Genomic DNA, 17284 nt, shown 5'->3' on the forward strand with positions numbered 1-17284 from the left:
GTGTTTCGCCATCGGACATTATTTTACTTTATTTTTCTTTGTTATCGTCCTAGAACCTTGTATTCTATTATCTTCTTTTCTTAAAAGAAAAACACTTACTTTTTTACTTTACTTATTCAATATTATTATCATCATTAGTTTTGATTTTTTTGTAAGTACATCGGTTGCTCGACCACACCATTGTCACCAAATTCATTTCAATTTACATCCATTTATATTTTTTGTGCTCTACATCAACTATTATTATTAACTTTTGTTTTTCAAATGGCTGCGTATATTTTTCTTCACGTCATTGGATACAGATTGTTTTTCTGAATCCATTGATGTACAATACATCCATTTTGAATATAATTTTAACAGAGAATGTTAACCTGTATATACAGATTGTCACACAAGAACGCCGCAAGCTATAACTCATTTACCTTCCGATTTTTATGAGCGAGTTATCAAATGAAATGGTTTGATGAATATTATGATTCATGCTACAAATAAACTTTTTCCAACGCCAGCTTCAATTTCAAGCGTTATCAAGTTTTGATTTTCAAATTGCTCGGTATGTTTTTCTTCACGTTATTGATAGAGATTTTTTTTCTGAACCCATTGCTGTACAATACATGAACATTAATTGTAATTTTAGCAGAGAAAAACAATTAAAACATTTTCCGAACATTATCTTAGTCACTTCTGCAATACTGTAGTGTGCCATAGAAAAAAATAACGTGCAAAACTGATAACAGTCATTAAATGATATATCAATGCCTGAAGCAGTTGTAAATGATTATTTTTTCCCATGGCACACTACACTATGTCACAAGTGACTTTAAGAGAATGTTCGGAAACTATTTTAATGTTTTTCTCTACTACAATTACAATTAATGTTAATGTATTGTACAGCAATGGGTTCAGAAAAAAAATCTCTATCCAATAACATGACGAAAAACATACCGAGCAATTTGAAAATCAAAAGTTGATAATCGCTTGAAATTGAAAATGGCGTTGGAAAAAGTTTATTTGCAGCATGAATCATAGTTTTCCTCAAACCATTTCATTTGATACCTCGCTCATGAAAATCGGAATGTAAATGACACAGTTACAGCTTGGCGCGTTTTTTATCTGACACCTGTATATTATATACAGTATGTCCCCGGATCGAGTTTTGTGATCTGTGGACAGATCACAAAAAACATAAAATCCATAAGAGAAAAGGTCAAAAACGATGACCTCATAATAACCTCATTTGCGCCCTCCATACAGCATAAAATCACTAAACACCTCAAAAAGTTTAACATATCTACGGCGTTCTCTTCCAATAAGAAATTAGGTCATATGCTAACTAATAACAAACACCGTTTTAAGTCCGAGTTAAGTGGAGTATACAGGATCGAATGCGAACGGTGAACGGTGAACTTGACGGGCTTCTTGAGGTTCCTGGAAATCTTCCTTAACCCTCTTCATCGGATCTAAAACAGACGGAAAATATATTAGTTAATATTCGCTAAATTAGCGATATCGAATGCGAAGATTGTGATCGGTTTTATATAGGACAGACAAGCAGGAACATCCAAACCAGGTTTAAGGAACATCTTAAATGTAATAACTCGGCAATATACCAACACCTAAAAGAAAATAATCATAAAACCAGTCTCAATTGTACAAAAATACTAAAGAATATTAAAAAATCCAAACTTTTAGATTTATACGAGGAACTTCATATCTACACTGGTAATTTAGAAAACAAACTTATTAATAACATAACGGATATCAACAATTTTAGATTTTTTATAAAATACATTTAATTTCTTCGTGCGCAAGTCTATTATTCACAACGATAGGTTTTTTATTCTTTGTTAAAAACCTGTATAGCACGCGTCCCATTCTTGTTTTTCCTTATTTTTAAGACCAGTCGTTCTTTAACTGTTGTACTTTCGCGTTTATACTTTTAGATCAACTGACATTCTTTGAACATTTTGTTAGTATTGTTTTTCGTCCTTTTCAAGTAAGTTACATAAACTCTGTTCATTAAGTTAAGTTTTAAGTTTTTCAAATTCACTTGTAGTGGTTCGACTCTTTTGTTTTTCTGAAGGATTTTAACATGTTCTTTGAGTGATCTTTTCTAATTTACTTCAATGAAATGATTTATATACAGGGTGTCTCACGTAACTGGTTCGTTAGAACTTTTTAAGGTTCCACCATTCGTAGTGGTTTGAAATTTTGGTAGCATGGGTTGTTCATTCTAAACCATATATATACTATCTCCTATATCGCTGACTCCCTATCTAAGCAATGAGTGGCGAGCGTTTCCATCAAAAGCAGACGGAATGATATATGTTTTGTCTTTGTCGTGCCCCCATGTCGCGAAGGTGCTTGCACAAATATCAGGGAAACTACAATAAATAGGTATAGGAATGTTTATAGATAATTTGTAGAGAATTAAATTCCCTTTCTGATAGGGTAAAAAAATACGGGGTATTTCATTTAAAATTTTCGACTTTCTAGCCATTGAATATGGCTAGATACTCTGATACAAGAAATGACAATCTATTTGGCAACATCTGAAGAGCAATCGTGCCAATTTAGAGGTTTTTTTTAATAAACGTTAACTGAGATATAGGCTTTTAAAGAGCATGGTGAAATTTGCCAAAAAAAGCTTAAAATCAAAATAACTTAAAAACAAAAAATGGTAGGTACCAACATATTTTTTTATGTATAATTGAAAGGTGTAATAAAAACTATAGCTATCCATTTAAAATAACGAAGTTGTGGTCTACTTCCGGTAGACCGGAAGTGGTGGCCATCTTGAAAATATTTTAGATTGAAAGTTTAGAATGAACAACCCATGCTAACGAACCAGTTACGTGAGACAGCCTGTATATATATACGATTTCCCGATTACTCATATGTGTACCACATTGACGGTAACTATTCCGTTTTTTATATCAATTTTTTTTACCAACTGTTTAATTTTAATTTCAGTTGTACCTGAAGAAGGCTACTTGTTAGCCGAAACATGTTGTACTGAATATTTATGGAAAAATCCCTGAAACGGGTCTAAAGATCTAAATTTTTTGCAATTTCTTCGTGTAGGATTTTTTCTGAATCTAGTGCAGTCAATTTTAATATTAAAAAAAATTTCAAAAACATTTCATAAAAACTTCTAAAAACATCTTTTGGGGAATATTGTAGCTTGGTACAGATATGTGGATGATATTTTTTGCATTTGGAGAGGCGATATCAACATTCTTAACAACTTTCATGATTATATTAACAATTTACATGCTAAACTGAATTTTACTCTAGAAATTGAAAAACATAATGATTAACTTTTTAGATTTAACTTTAACTAGAAATCCTGTTGGTCTAATCGAGTATAATATCTTAAGGAAACCCTCCACTATATCAACTACCATTCCTTACGATTCATTACATCCACATCAACGCAAATTTGCTAATTTTCGTTTCTTAATTAACAGAGTTTTTGAATATCCTTTATCTGAACGTAATAAAATTAAAGAAATTAACTTCATTTACAAACTGGCTCGCGACAATGACTGCCCTATACACAAAATTAATCAACTGTTTAATAAAATTCGTATTCAAAAGAATTTATATATATTTTTAGTGTTTCACAATTTTATAACATTCAACGTTTCTCACTTTTGTAACTTTAACTAAGATTTTAATTTCCATCGTTCAATTTAATTTAACTTAACTTTTATAACAACTTAAATTTTAATTTTGCGATTCGACTTTAAAAAATATTTTTCTTTAACAACAAATGTCATCATTAAATAAATCTCTTCTCGCCTATTAGTTTCTCTGGCAGTAAGTTGTTGCTCTATTTTAATATTAGTTTTTGTTTTAATTATTTTTTTAATTCTTATTAGCTTTCGGCTGATGATGGAACGTTGATTCCGAAACCGGTTCCGATTTATATATTACAATAAAGCAAGTTAGAAGTTTTTATCTGTTTTTGAAAATTTTTTTATATTTTTCACTTGCAACATGGATAATTGGTTAAATTTTAATATTGGTTATATAAGAAAATTTAAATCTTCTCCTTCGAAACGACTTTTAATAATGTTTATTAAAAATTGATTTATAGAATTATGAGGGTTTACTCTATCATAATAATTATTTAAAAAATGTTCACATAATTCGATAAACATTGGAAGTACTCCTTTCAATTTTGGAAATATATTTACTACGGTTTGAGTTATGGAGGCTCTTGTCCTTATACAAGAGCGAATTGATTTGAGTTTATTTTGAGTTGCCATCAATTTTATTGTCCTGGAGGTGATCCATGGACTAGCAATTGGCTGGAAGTCGGCCAATACAGTCTCCAATCTTGTTACAGCTTCATTCCGAGTCTCACGGTTCTTCTACTAATCTTATCATATTAGTTTCTTAAATGCTATCGGGATGCAGCTGCATAATTCCCGTTTCAGGGATTTTTCCATAAACCGTTTATAATGATTTTATCCGCTACTTACGGACACGCTGTATGTGATTTCATATGTAATTACTTTCATTTGATTTTCTTTCCTTAATCAGCTTATTATGATTTTAATGGATATCTGATTTTTATTAATACACTCGCGGGGTATCTTAATTTATTTTTGTTGTTGATTATTAAATGTCATTGAGCGTTCGTTGGTGAATTTATCGATATTTTTAAGATCTATTAATGTTAGGGGTGGGGATGCGGATATCGGTTGTCCGTACCGCGTTTCCTTTTCCCACCACTTCTTCTTTTGCTATCGAGCCTTAGTGTAGTACGCTTGTTTAATTTTTGGTAAAGTTTGGTCCGGCTTTCCTGGTTCCGCTTTAATCAACATGTGCAGTCGAATTAAATGAAAAAAGAAGGAACAGGATATCCAGATAAGGTTTGAATATTTTTGTATAGAATCATAATTATTAATAGTTTATTTTCTTGTTTTCGACCTGTTCGCTCGAGTTTTTTATTATTTTATTTTTTTGACACTAAAGGAGTGTCTCTTACAATATTAGTATATTACAATATTATTTTTATAATAGAGCAGAATCTTTTTGTAGATTTGTTATACTGTAATACCCCGTAGTTACGCGATAGGTGGGACTGACAGTAGCCGCGTAAATCGAAAATCGTGTAGGTCGAAATTCGATGAATACATATTATAAAATCAAGGATTAATAAACATTAATTTTGTTAAAAAAATGTATGTACAGGGTGGTTCAAATTCGATGTCCGAATGGGCTATCTCGGAAACTGTAAGAGTTAGAAAAAAGCAGCTAACATGTCTAGATCTGACATATTATGAGGGTTAAATAAATTCCAATTTCGAAAACCTAAAAGCGCTACCGTTAAAAAAACCGCGTAAGACGGGATCGCGTAAGTCGAGGTTTTACTGTACTAATTTTTTTTGTTTGTTACTATAGACAGTCATTAATTTAACCAGTATAAGACCTTCTGCACACGGAGCTGCTCGTCGTAGACGAGTATTAGACGCAATTGTAGGAAGACGTACGCTTCAGTGCATCTCACGTGTTTTTAAATAAAAATCTGCATATGGCGACGCAGCGTCGCGACTTCGTCTAAACATGCGACTCGCAGTGTTGCCAACATGAGGGATATATCCCGATTCGGGAGATTTTTCAGTATTCCTAGAAACAAAGGGATATTCGTCTATTTTGAGAGATTTTTAATTTCTCAAAATTATTATATTATAAAATTTAAATATGTTTTTGTAATTTAACATTTACACTATCTTCTAATTATAAGACGATCAATATTTAGTAATAGCGCCATCTATCAGAGATTTGCCGAACGTAATAAATTTGTCCGAAACAATTCAGGTATTTACCCCATCGAGGTTACTTCATGTTATGTCATATTCAATAATTGATTACGAGAGTAAACTGCGTAGAATCGTAGACTGTGTAGAGTACCGAGTCGGATTGTGTGTACTGTTTAGAGTGTATTGTTTAAAAAAATGGAAGATTCTTCATCAGATACGGAACATTTAGAACCTGCTCAAAAAAAGTTCCACCAAGAAAAAGGAATCAAAGTTTTCCATGAATGTTGGTTGCAGGATCCCCATTTTAAAAACTTGTTAACAGCGGATAAGAAAAATAGAAATAAATGCAGGTAGTCGCACTTCCTTTAATCAATAAAATTAAATTAATTATAAAATAATTTATATTTTTGTGTGAACATTATTAAATTTTAGATGTTCCGTTTGTAATGTAGAATTGACATGCGGCAAGAGTGAGTTATTAAGGCATTCTAATAGACAAAAACATCTGAAAAATATGTCCGCGATTAAAACGACAAAACCATTGGTAATTATTTTGTTAGTAATGATAAAGATATACATGTTGATAATATTAAAAGAGCTGAAATTAAACTTTCTGTATTTTTCGCGGAGCACAATGTTGCTACCCAAGTTGTGGATCATTTAGTAGCTCTGTTAAAATATATCAGGAAGTGCGAAACGATGCGCTGTTTTAGCGGAGTTGCAAGATTACTTTAACCAGAGCAAACAAACATTTTTTTAATTAGCAATTACACGTTGGTTGAGTCGGCACGACTGTGTAGTAAATAATTGGAATGTGTTATAACATTTCTTTTTGCTAGCAATAACTGAGGATAAATTAAAAAGTGCAGAAACTATCCATAATGACATGAAAAATATGTATTTAAAAGGGTATTTATATTTCATGAAGTATGCTCCAAGTTTTTTAAATTTCCTAAATTCATTATTTCAATCAAATTGTTAGCATATTAGTTCATAAATTACAAGGGCACTGTAATACTTTATTTATACAACTATGCACTAATTATTTAAAACCACATGTCAAACTGAACATTTCTTGCCATTAGATAAGATTAAATTAGGTGGTGAATGTGAAAGCTTTATAAAATCTTTACCGCTGGACGGTCAACAGGAGATTCGAAAAAATGTTTATCAAGTTTCAAATCGTGTCGAGCGGTTAAGGTTTTTAAAAAGAGTTTATTTTATTTAAATTCAAATGAAATCAAAACAACTTTTATTTTATTGGAAAATTAACATATGACCCGACGCGCACGGTACAGCGATTAAAAGTAGACTTAATTAATTGTAGTGGTGCATCTAATTATATAGAAGCTACTTATCTCTAACTCCTACTTCTTATTTTATTGCAACCCTACAGGATTGGCGAATGTAACTTCTCCTTGCCTAGATTGAGGATCCTCCTGGATTCTCTTAACTTTAAAATTTTTGCTTTTAAAGAACTTTTTCATGAAATACACAATTAGTACGAAAACAATTATAACAATAATTATATAGAGTATATAACTATGGGTTTTGCCAAAATTTTTAATAAAATTCAATTTTTCTAAATTATTACTGTTAACAAATGTAAGATTCTCCAATTTTAATTTATTTTCATCAAATGTTATATTTAATACATTTTTATTTATAATTGGTATTGATATTGATGGCGTATCCATACTAACAGTATAAAAATTACGAATCATAATATCAGCTATCTTAAAAATACATTGATTTTTTCGATTAATTAAATATGTGCCTTTTAATTTATGAATTTTTATCATTTTATTACAAATTTCTGACATTTCTGTTTCTTTAATTAATACAATTACCGTACCAAATTCATATTCAATTATTTCAAAATCTACTATCATTAAATTTATTAATTTACAATTTTCATTTACAATATTTCTGACTACTAACTGATATTCGCAACTTTGCAAATTTTTACTTTCAATCTGTTGTTTACACAAATACTGTTCTTCAAATAATTTTTCACAAATAGTATTACCAGTAATGTATTTATTTTCGTTTGATGCTATAAACTTAAATTGATTTTCAATTTGAATTAAGGTATCATTGACAATAGTTGGCAATGGATGAATTTCGTAATACTGAAATATTTCATTACTTATCAAAGGTATCTGTAAAATGATCGTGTATTTATCGTTCAATATCGTTCAATTATATCAACTTGTTCTAGTAATAAATCGAAAGGAAATTTATGGTTATCATCCAAGTGTATTAATTTAATTTCTTCTATCAATTTTGAAGGAGTTATTAATAGAGGGTGTACAATTCTCCTTTTCGCATAATTTAATACGTCTAAGTTCGTTCAAATTTCTTGCTGTCATTTCGTAGTATTCAATAATTTCATTTACATTTTTATCGAGCCATAATAACCCTAATTTATCGTCTAATCTTTTGATTTTATTTATAATCAGATCGAAATTATTTTGAACTTGAATATTAGTTTTATTTACCAATTTTGCCAAATAATGTAAACTATGATCAAGTTTTTCTTGATTTTTATCTAATTTTGTTATCAAATTGTCATACCTTTCTGCATCTGAATCATCAAGGTTGCCTGTAATGGCTTTTATTAATTTCCCTGCTATATTTATTAGTGCTCTTTTATTTCTTTCTTTTAAACTCAAAATTTCCAACTTATCGCGTATTTCATTATGTAATTTAAAAATTAATTCTGCACTTTGGTTGCTAAATCTTACGTCTGAATTAATTAAATTAAAATTAGTGTTTATAGTATTAATAACTTTTCTTAAATCTATTTCTAATACTAATTCCGCGTTTGAATGACTGTTATATGCGATTATTAACTGATGTATAATCGCTCCATTAGAATCTTTGAACCCCATCTGTTGAACAGGGGTTGAACCGGTCGGTTGAACAGGGGTTGAACCGGTCGGTTGAACAGGGCTGTTGAACAGGGGTTGAACCGGTCGACCGGTTGAACAGGTGTTGAATAATATAACGTATGTTATAGCGCTGGTTAACACTTCTTCGTAACGAATAACGATTTGCTGGCTTTTGTTGTAACGAATTATTTATTAATTATAACGAAGGTACAACACGACTCAAAACGACGCTCTTACAAAAATCTTATTGATTAGTGACGCGCTTGTTGTCAACAACAACGAAAACAAAACAAAAACTTCTTATTGCTATGATTCTTGACAAATCGGAAAACTAATTTAAATACAAATAAAACATGCAAAAATGTGTATAAACAAGATACAAATTACAACATGCCCCCCGCCTTGAAAGGACTGCCTTTCAAAAAAAAAATTAGTGAGTATATGGGAGGGGGGAGCGCTAAAGAAAACATATTATAACAAATTATTTGATTGTCTATATCTAATAGACAATCACCTAAGGTAACAATAACAAAAAAAGTAAATAATATCAAAATTAGTACTAATTTGTCATTGGAAGCGGGCAAAGTTTATTGGTTGGTCGCTTGATAATCCCGTTGGTGGTGCGTACGGTAGCAACTCTTGCAATACCATCGGATCCAGGGTGTAGAGCGATAACGCGACCATATAACCACTTCAATGTTGGTAAGTTGTCATCCTTTACTACAACCAATTCATCAATTTTAAGATTCTCTGTTTTAGTTGACCACTTGGAACGGCGTTGGAGTTCCGAAATGTATTCCTTTGACCAACGCTTCCAAAAGTCTTGCTGAATTCGTTGCGTATATTGATAGTGGGACAGCCGATTTAACTTGACGTGATCCAGGCTTGGATCTGGTGGGGCCGAAAGCGTTCTCCCAATTAAGAAATGCGCAGGAGTTAAGGGTGTTAAATCATTGGGATCCGTGGACAAGGGTGACAAAGGGCGAGAATTTAGGATAGCTTCAATTTGAATCAACAGCGTATAAAATTGTTCAAAGGTAAGTATTACATTGCCAACGACCCGCTTTAAATGATATTTGGTTGCTTTAACGCCTGCCTCCCATAAACCGCCGAAATGAGGCGAATTAGGGGGAATGAATGACCAATTAATCGACTCATTCTCAATCACATCGGTTAATTGATTGGAACCTTGTAGGAACGTTCCTAACTCGTGAAGCTCGCGATTCGCGCCGACGAAATTGGTACCGTTATCCGAAAAAATCTGAGACGGCTTTCCACGGCGACCAACAAAACGCCGCAGTGCTGCAATAAAACATTCAGAAGTCAAATCCGACACCAATTCAAGGTGTATAGCACGTGTTATAAAGCATACAAATAGACAAATATAGCATTTTGAAGTTTTAGAACCGCGACCTTTCCGATCTTTCAAAAGAAACGGGCCAGCGTAATCGACGCCGGTGGTACTGAACGGAGGTGCTGGAGTAACACGTTGCGATGGTAAATCGCCCATAATAGGCTGCGACACCCGCGGTTTTACTCGAAAACAACGCATGCAATTAAAGATTACCTTTTTGGCAAGATTTCTCCCCCCAATCGGCCAATACCGATCCCGTATTGAAGCTAGTAAATGTTGCGGACCTGCATGAAGAAGTTGTACGTGTTCGTGTTCGAAGATCAACCGCGTTAACACGTGTTTACTATGAAGTAGCATCGGGTGCTTTTTATCAACGTTATAAGACGAATTGCGTAATCGACCGCCTACGCGCATAATACCAGTGTGATCAAGAAATACGTTTAATTTAGTTAGTTCGTTTTTCTGCGGCAAACTGCCCTTACCACTCAAATGATTGATTTCATCCTGAAATGAGTCTCGTTGACTACATTTGATTAGGTAAATTTGCGCTTCATTCAATTCCGAACATTTTAAAGAACCCGTTCGTTTATCAGATTTATTTGAACAATTATTAATGAACCGCAGACAATATGCTATTACACGTTGTAGCCGAAATAGGGTAGAAAAGCGCGTGAACGGAATAACGCATTCTTCAATTATAGTAGCTTTTAGAACGTTAACCTTTATTTCCGGTAAACTTTCAGAACGAAACGTTCTACGTGGCCATAACGACTCATCTTGCTTTAACCATACAGGACCACACCAATATATTGTTAAATCCGCGAGGGCTCCCGAGTCTATACCGCGTGAAACGGGGTCTGCGGGGTTGTGCTCGGTTGAAACGTAGCGCCAATCAGACGCTCTCGATAAGTCAAGAATTCGCGCAATGCGATTTCCTACGAATGTATGTAATTTACTAGGATCAGTTCCTAGCCATCCTATCAGAACACTAGAGTCCGTCCAGTACACTACTCTTTTAATTTCTAGATTTAAAGCTGCTCTAACTTTATTAACAAGATCGGTAAGTAACAAAGCACCAAGCAGTTCTAATCGCGGAACCGTAGTAGGTTTTATTGGAGCCACTCTGGATTTTGCGCATACTAATTGAACCGAACAATCATTATAAGAATTAGTAGCTCGTAAGTAAACACAAGCTCCGTATGCTTTAATTGATGCGTCTGAAAATCCATGTAGTTCAAATTCATTCGCATTTTTTAACGAAATATGACGTGGAATTTCAATGGAATTTAATAGAACTAACATGTCACGAAATTCACACCAACGTGTGTAAATTTGATTTGGAAGTGAAACATCCCAATCCAATCCCTCCTGCCAAATGTGTTGAAGGATAATTTTGGCCCTTATGATAACAGGACTCAATAACCCTAACGGATCGAAGATTTGAGCTATCTCAGAAAGAATAGATCGTTTGGTAACCCGTGCCATAGTTGTGTTTTTGCTAATGTTAAATTTAAAGACATCTTTCTGAGGATCCCACATCAGACCTAACGTACGCGTATTTTCTCTACGTCCCATGTCTATTATATCTTCCGCTCTACTATCTGATACACAACGTAATATTGCGGGATTGTTAGAAACCCATTTATGTAGCTTGAAACCACCCGCATTCAAAGTTAGTGATACTCCGTCAATAATGTACATAACTTTCTGAACTGAATCCGCTCCCGTAAGAAGATCGTCTACGTAAAAATGATTCTTAATAACGTTAGCAATCACTGGATCGGAGCTTTCTAAACCTAACTGCTTTAAACAGCGAGTCGCTAGGTAACTTGCTGATGCTGTACCGTAGGTAATAGTGGTTAACTCGTAAACCTCTATTGGAAGATTTTCGGAATCGCGCCATAGAATACGTTGGAACCTTAATTGTTCCGTGTTAACGAGGCATGCACGATACATTTTTTGAATATCTGATACTACAACTATGCTATATTGTCTGTACCGGACTAGAGCGCTAAATAGATCTGGTTGGATAGTAGGACCCACAACCTGCAGATCGTTAAAAGAATAACCGGTGGATGTAGGGCACGACGCGTCAAACACTACTCGTAACTTTGTGGTTGCGCTTTTTTCGTTTATAACACCGTGGTGGGGTATATAGTAATTATTTTTATCTGATTCCTGCGGTGATACTACCCTACGCATATGGCCTAATTCAGAGTATTCTCGCATGAATTCGCGATATTTATTACCGAATTCTGGTAATCGCTTGAATTTACGCTCCATACTTAGTAAGCGTGTTTTGGCATTGTGGTACGACTCGCCCAATTGATGAAGTTCTCCATCGATTGGAATTGTAACTATGAATCGGCCGTCATCCGTTCGCGAGGTCGTTTCTTGAAAATGTTTCTCACAGAACGCGTCAGATTTCGATAGCGAAATGGGTACGTTCACCGACTCAACTTCCCAAAAACGCGTGAGTTGTTCGTGAAGTTTTGATGACTGTTCGCTTTGAACTAAATTGCACCGGACAGAAGGCACAGCGCTTGTTTGAACCGGACCCGAAACAATCCACCCGAACCTTGTATTTTGTATAACCGGTCCATCATCTAATTTGATTTGACCTATGCACAACAATTCCCAAAAGTAATCTGCGCCTAGCAACATATCAATACTATTTGGGTTATAAAACTCAGGATCAGCTAAGCGTAGGTGAGCAGGAATCTTTAACGAATTAACATCGATAGCGAACTGAGGCAAATTACTAGTAATTACTGGAAGGACAAGACACGTAACTTGAAGTGAAAAATTAGTACAATGCGAATGTATTTTTAGCAAACATGAACTAGAAATTGTAGATTTAGATTGAGTTATTCCCGTAACGCTGATATTTGTTTTTGTTTCAGGGAGATGCAACCTTTCGCGAAGATCTGTCGTTATGAAGCTACTTTGACTACCTGGATCTAGTAGTGCACGGAATGTGTGTTTTTTATTTCGCCGATCAAATGCATGTAAAGTGACAGTTGATAATAAAGTTTGTACAGTTGTTAATGAACTAGATGTGAGAGTTTGTAATTGTGTTGTTGGTGATTGTTGCGAATCTGAACGATTATATGTGATATGCAGAAGGGTGTGGTGTTTAGATTTACATTGTTTACATAGACCCGACCTACATTGATTAATAAAGTGACCCAATCGAAGACAATTCATACAAAGTTTCAATTTTTTTACTTGCTCTATACGTTTTTGTATGTTAAGTTGAAGAAATTCAGGGCAATGTTGAAGATTATGTTCGGCCTTGCACAAAACACATTTTATTGCATCTATCTGCCTTGAAACTACAAATGATCTAGCTTTAGTAGCTGACTGATGTTTAACTAACGATTTAGACGGCCCTTTATCTTCAAGTGATTCTAATAAATCAGCTCTACCTTTTAAGCAATCCAATAAATCGTCTAATGTGGGTTTATCAATCTGTATTTTTTGATGTTCCCATTCACGGTTTGATTCGAAATCCAATTTAGTGGAAACTAAATATACAATTAATGTGTCCCATTTATCGGTGGGTTCCTTTAATGTGTTTAATGCACGTAAATGTTTGCGAATGTTATCAATTAAAGTGCGTATTACATTCGAGTTAACGGAAGTAATTCTTTCAATTTTAAAAAGTGCCTTAATGTGATTTTGCACTAATATTCGAGGGTTGTTATATCGACTGCAAACTAAATCCCACGCAACATCATAGTTTGTATTGGTAATTTCTAAACTCGCAATTACTTGTCGAGCTTCACCCGTTAAAGTTGATAACAAATAATGGAATTTTTGAACGTCATTCACGGCATGATTATTATGAATCAATGACTCGAAAATATCGTGAAATTCCAGCCATGATTCGCTATTTCCATTAAATTTAGGTAAATCAATTACCGGTAACTTTACGCATTGCTCCGGAGCAGGACTGACAGTGAGAGAAGAATTGCGAGAATTTTTGCTATTTGTTAATATACGTTTGGCTTCCGCAGTGCTTGCGTAAAAAGCCGTCTCAAAACTTTCTCGTTCTAACGCTTGCACCTCCCCGTCGGCGCTTACTAAATCAATGTTCTCCTGAATGATTTCGAAATCACTAATTAAATTAAGTGCACGATCGTACCGTTGTTCCAACTCAAAAACCCACGTCTGATCGAGACTACCCTTATCATCTAATTTCGATTTAGTAACAAATTTTGAAAAATTAGTTAGCTTGCCTTTGACAATGCCACGTTTTTTTATTAAAGTTTCTATTTCCGACATGATAATACGTAAAATGAACGCAACGCAATTGATTCAAATTTAAGCAAGGGAAAAGAAAATGGAAAAAAAGGATTATATGCTTACGACACGCTCAAACTTAAAGGGGGATGCTTCCGGCCCGTGGATAACGTGTCCCGACGAAGGTTCTTCCGAATTTCCTTTGAATTCCAGCTCACCAAATTTTTCCTGTTTGTGTTGCTTGGCAACCACGACTGATGATAATCTCAAAAACGACGATAATTAATTTAATCCGGCTCGAAGGACCATGTTGAATAATATAACGTATGTTATAGCGCTGGTTAACACTTCTTCGTAACGAATAACGATTTGCTGGCTTTTGTTGTAACGAATTATTTATTAATTATAACGAAGGTACAACACGACTCAAAACGACGCTCTTACAAAAATCTTATTGATTAGTGACGCGCTTGTTGTCAACAACAACGAAAACAAAACAAAAACTTCTTATTGCTATGATTCTTGACAAATCGGAAAACTAATTTAAATACAAATAAAACATGCAAAAATGTGTATAAACAAGATACAAATTACAACAACAGGGGTTGAACCGGTCGGTTGAACAGGGCTGTTGAACAGGGGTTGAACAGGGGTTGAACAGGGGTTGAACCGGTCGGTTGAACAGGGGTTGAACCGGTCGGTTGAACAGGGGTTGAACAGGGCTGTTGAACAGGGGTTGAACCGGTCGGTTGAACAGGGGTTGAACTCAATATCCGCCAACAATTCCAATTTAATTTTAGTGACTTTTAGCATAGCATCCCAAGATAATCTTAGTGCCCTATTGACCCCCTTCAACCCAACCCAACCCCATCTTAGTGCCCTATTGACCCCTTCGACGCCGTATGCTTATCAGCGGAAGTTGCTCCCCCGTGAAATAATATTAATAATAATAATAATACTTACCTTAAAATAGGTTCTCTATTACTGATTGAGGGTAGGAGGAGGAGGAAGAGAAAATCACAAAAAATTAAAGTTAATACATATATTAAAAATTTAAATTAAACATACTCAAAAAATGATACTATTTTCTACTTAACCTACTTAAATATATTTAAACCATTACGTTTCCGCAATTTTCATCTTTCATCTTACCTAAAACCGCTTTATTTTGCAAGGGGATGTCAAACCGATTATCGGGACTGTAGTTAGATGTATCAAATTTATCTAAATTTAATTTAACATCGTTATACACATCGTCAGACTTAATTAGTACGGTGAAACTGTCGGTATCCATGTAACACAACTGAACGTCCTCGCCGTATTTAGGTTTTAAAAAATCATAATAAAAATCATACATTAATAATTTTGACAGTTCTAAAACTGTAAAACCAACGTATAGAGGCTTATCGTAGGCTACATGAAGACGCTCCATTTGAATTGCCGAAAACGTTTCTGTGAATACTTTAACATTTTTTAAATTTAATTTAGCGATTAAACTCCGAGCTCCAAGTCTAGGTCTACCTGCGGTTTTGCCAGACCTGATATCATCCCAACTGGTTACTAAGCGGATGTCAACTCGCTTATCAACATTTTCCATGGTTTTACCGAAAACTGCGTTGTTCATTAATTTAAAAAAATCCTTTTCAAAATCATTTTTACCCGATTGGCGTAACTCTGTATTTTTATCGATATATGACTTTTCCCCTTAATTTGGAAGGGGATTGTTTAAACGATAAAACTCTATTAACGTTACTTATAATTAATCCGTGCGCAACGGCTTGTTTTAAATTTCTGTAATGAATTACATAATTTGTCTTATCAAATAAATTTGGAATTAATCGTTTATCGCTCTCGCATTTACAGTTAGGGGGGATTAAATTCTCGGCTAAGAAAGGTAGATCATTATGTAGGTTGTGCAAGTGTTCGGGATACGCAATATCCACGTCTAAAATATATCCGAAATCGGAATCATCGGGTATATTATTAAAATCTAAATTTTGAATTTCGTTTTCAGTCAACCATTTAAAGTCGGAAACGGGTAAATATTGAGACATTGCCCACCCATACCAATTGTTAGCGTCTCAATACATTAGAAATTTAGAGGGCGAATTAGCATAATTTTCCATATATTTATTATTTGCTTTAGCATGACGTAGGGAGCATTGGGAAATGCCCCCACGGATACCTTTTTTAATGAAATGAACTTGATCAATATCCGTCAACAATTCCAATTTAATTTTAGTGAATTTCAACATGGCATCCCAAGATAGCCCCGGTGCCGTATAATAATGCGCAGGATCTAAACCGTATGTTTTAAAACAAACTTGCCTGAATTTTTCAAATACATCAGCTAATAAAAGAACATCAGTCTTTAAGTACAAGTCGGAATATTGTTTCAAATTTTGACAATTAAATTTTTCCCACACATATTGAGCGTGCAAATATTGCTCATCGCTTATATCTTCTAAATTTAATTTGTTGTAAAACATGCTCTTAGGTGGTAGTGATGTATCATTTAGTTTATCGAAAGAGGTTATATAATTATAGGGAAATATACCCTTTTTCGTTAACAATTTAAAATGTTCCGGGTGTGGAAAGAATTTACGTATATTGTTAAAGTCATATATTTCGAGGTTGCCGGCTAAAGAATCTAATGAAGATGCCATAAATCTAAATGAATCCACAAATCTTAATTTAGAAAAGATATTTTAAAGACTATCACGAAGCGATCACGTGATCCGATAGGCGCGGCTGACAATATCATGAGGTGATCACGGGATCAAATAGAAGCTGTTGTAGCGGAGTTTATAATTTCCAAGTATTCCATCACATAAAAATTAATTTCCGATAAATTATTTAAACAGAATTCATCATCATCATCATCTTCGTCGTCAACTAGCTGTAGGGATTTAATGTATTCCCAAAAATTTAATCCATCCAAAAGGTTCATTTTATAGGTAATTAGCTTCTCCATTGCCAAAATCTTATCGACATGCGTTGAATGAAGTAAAATCGGT

At 34.0% G+C, this 17284-nt stretch overlaps 1 long non-coding RNA gene across 1 annotated transcript in view; it reads left to right on the top strand.

The window, feature by feature from the left end:
* LOC139430358 (uncharacterized) overlaps window positions 1–17284 on the top strand; it is a 136109-nt gene that overhangs the window by 22382 nt on the left and 96443 nt on the right. The gene's annotated exons all lie outside the window — the stretch shown is intronic.

The sequence above is a fragment of the Onthophagus taurus genome, chromosome 7 (genome assembly GCF_036711975.1).
Source record: "Onthophagus taurus isolate NC chromosome 7, IU_Otau_3.0, whole genome shotgun sequence".
In the NCBI taxonomy this organism is placed as follows: Eukaryota; Metazoa; Arthropoda; class Insecta; order Coleoptera; family Scarabaeidae; genus Onthophagus; species Onthophagus taurus.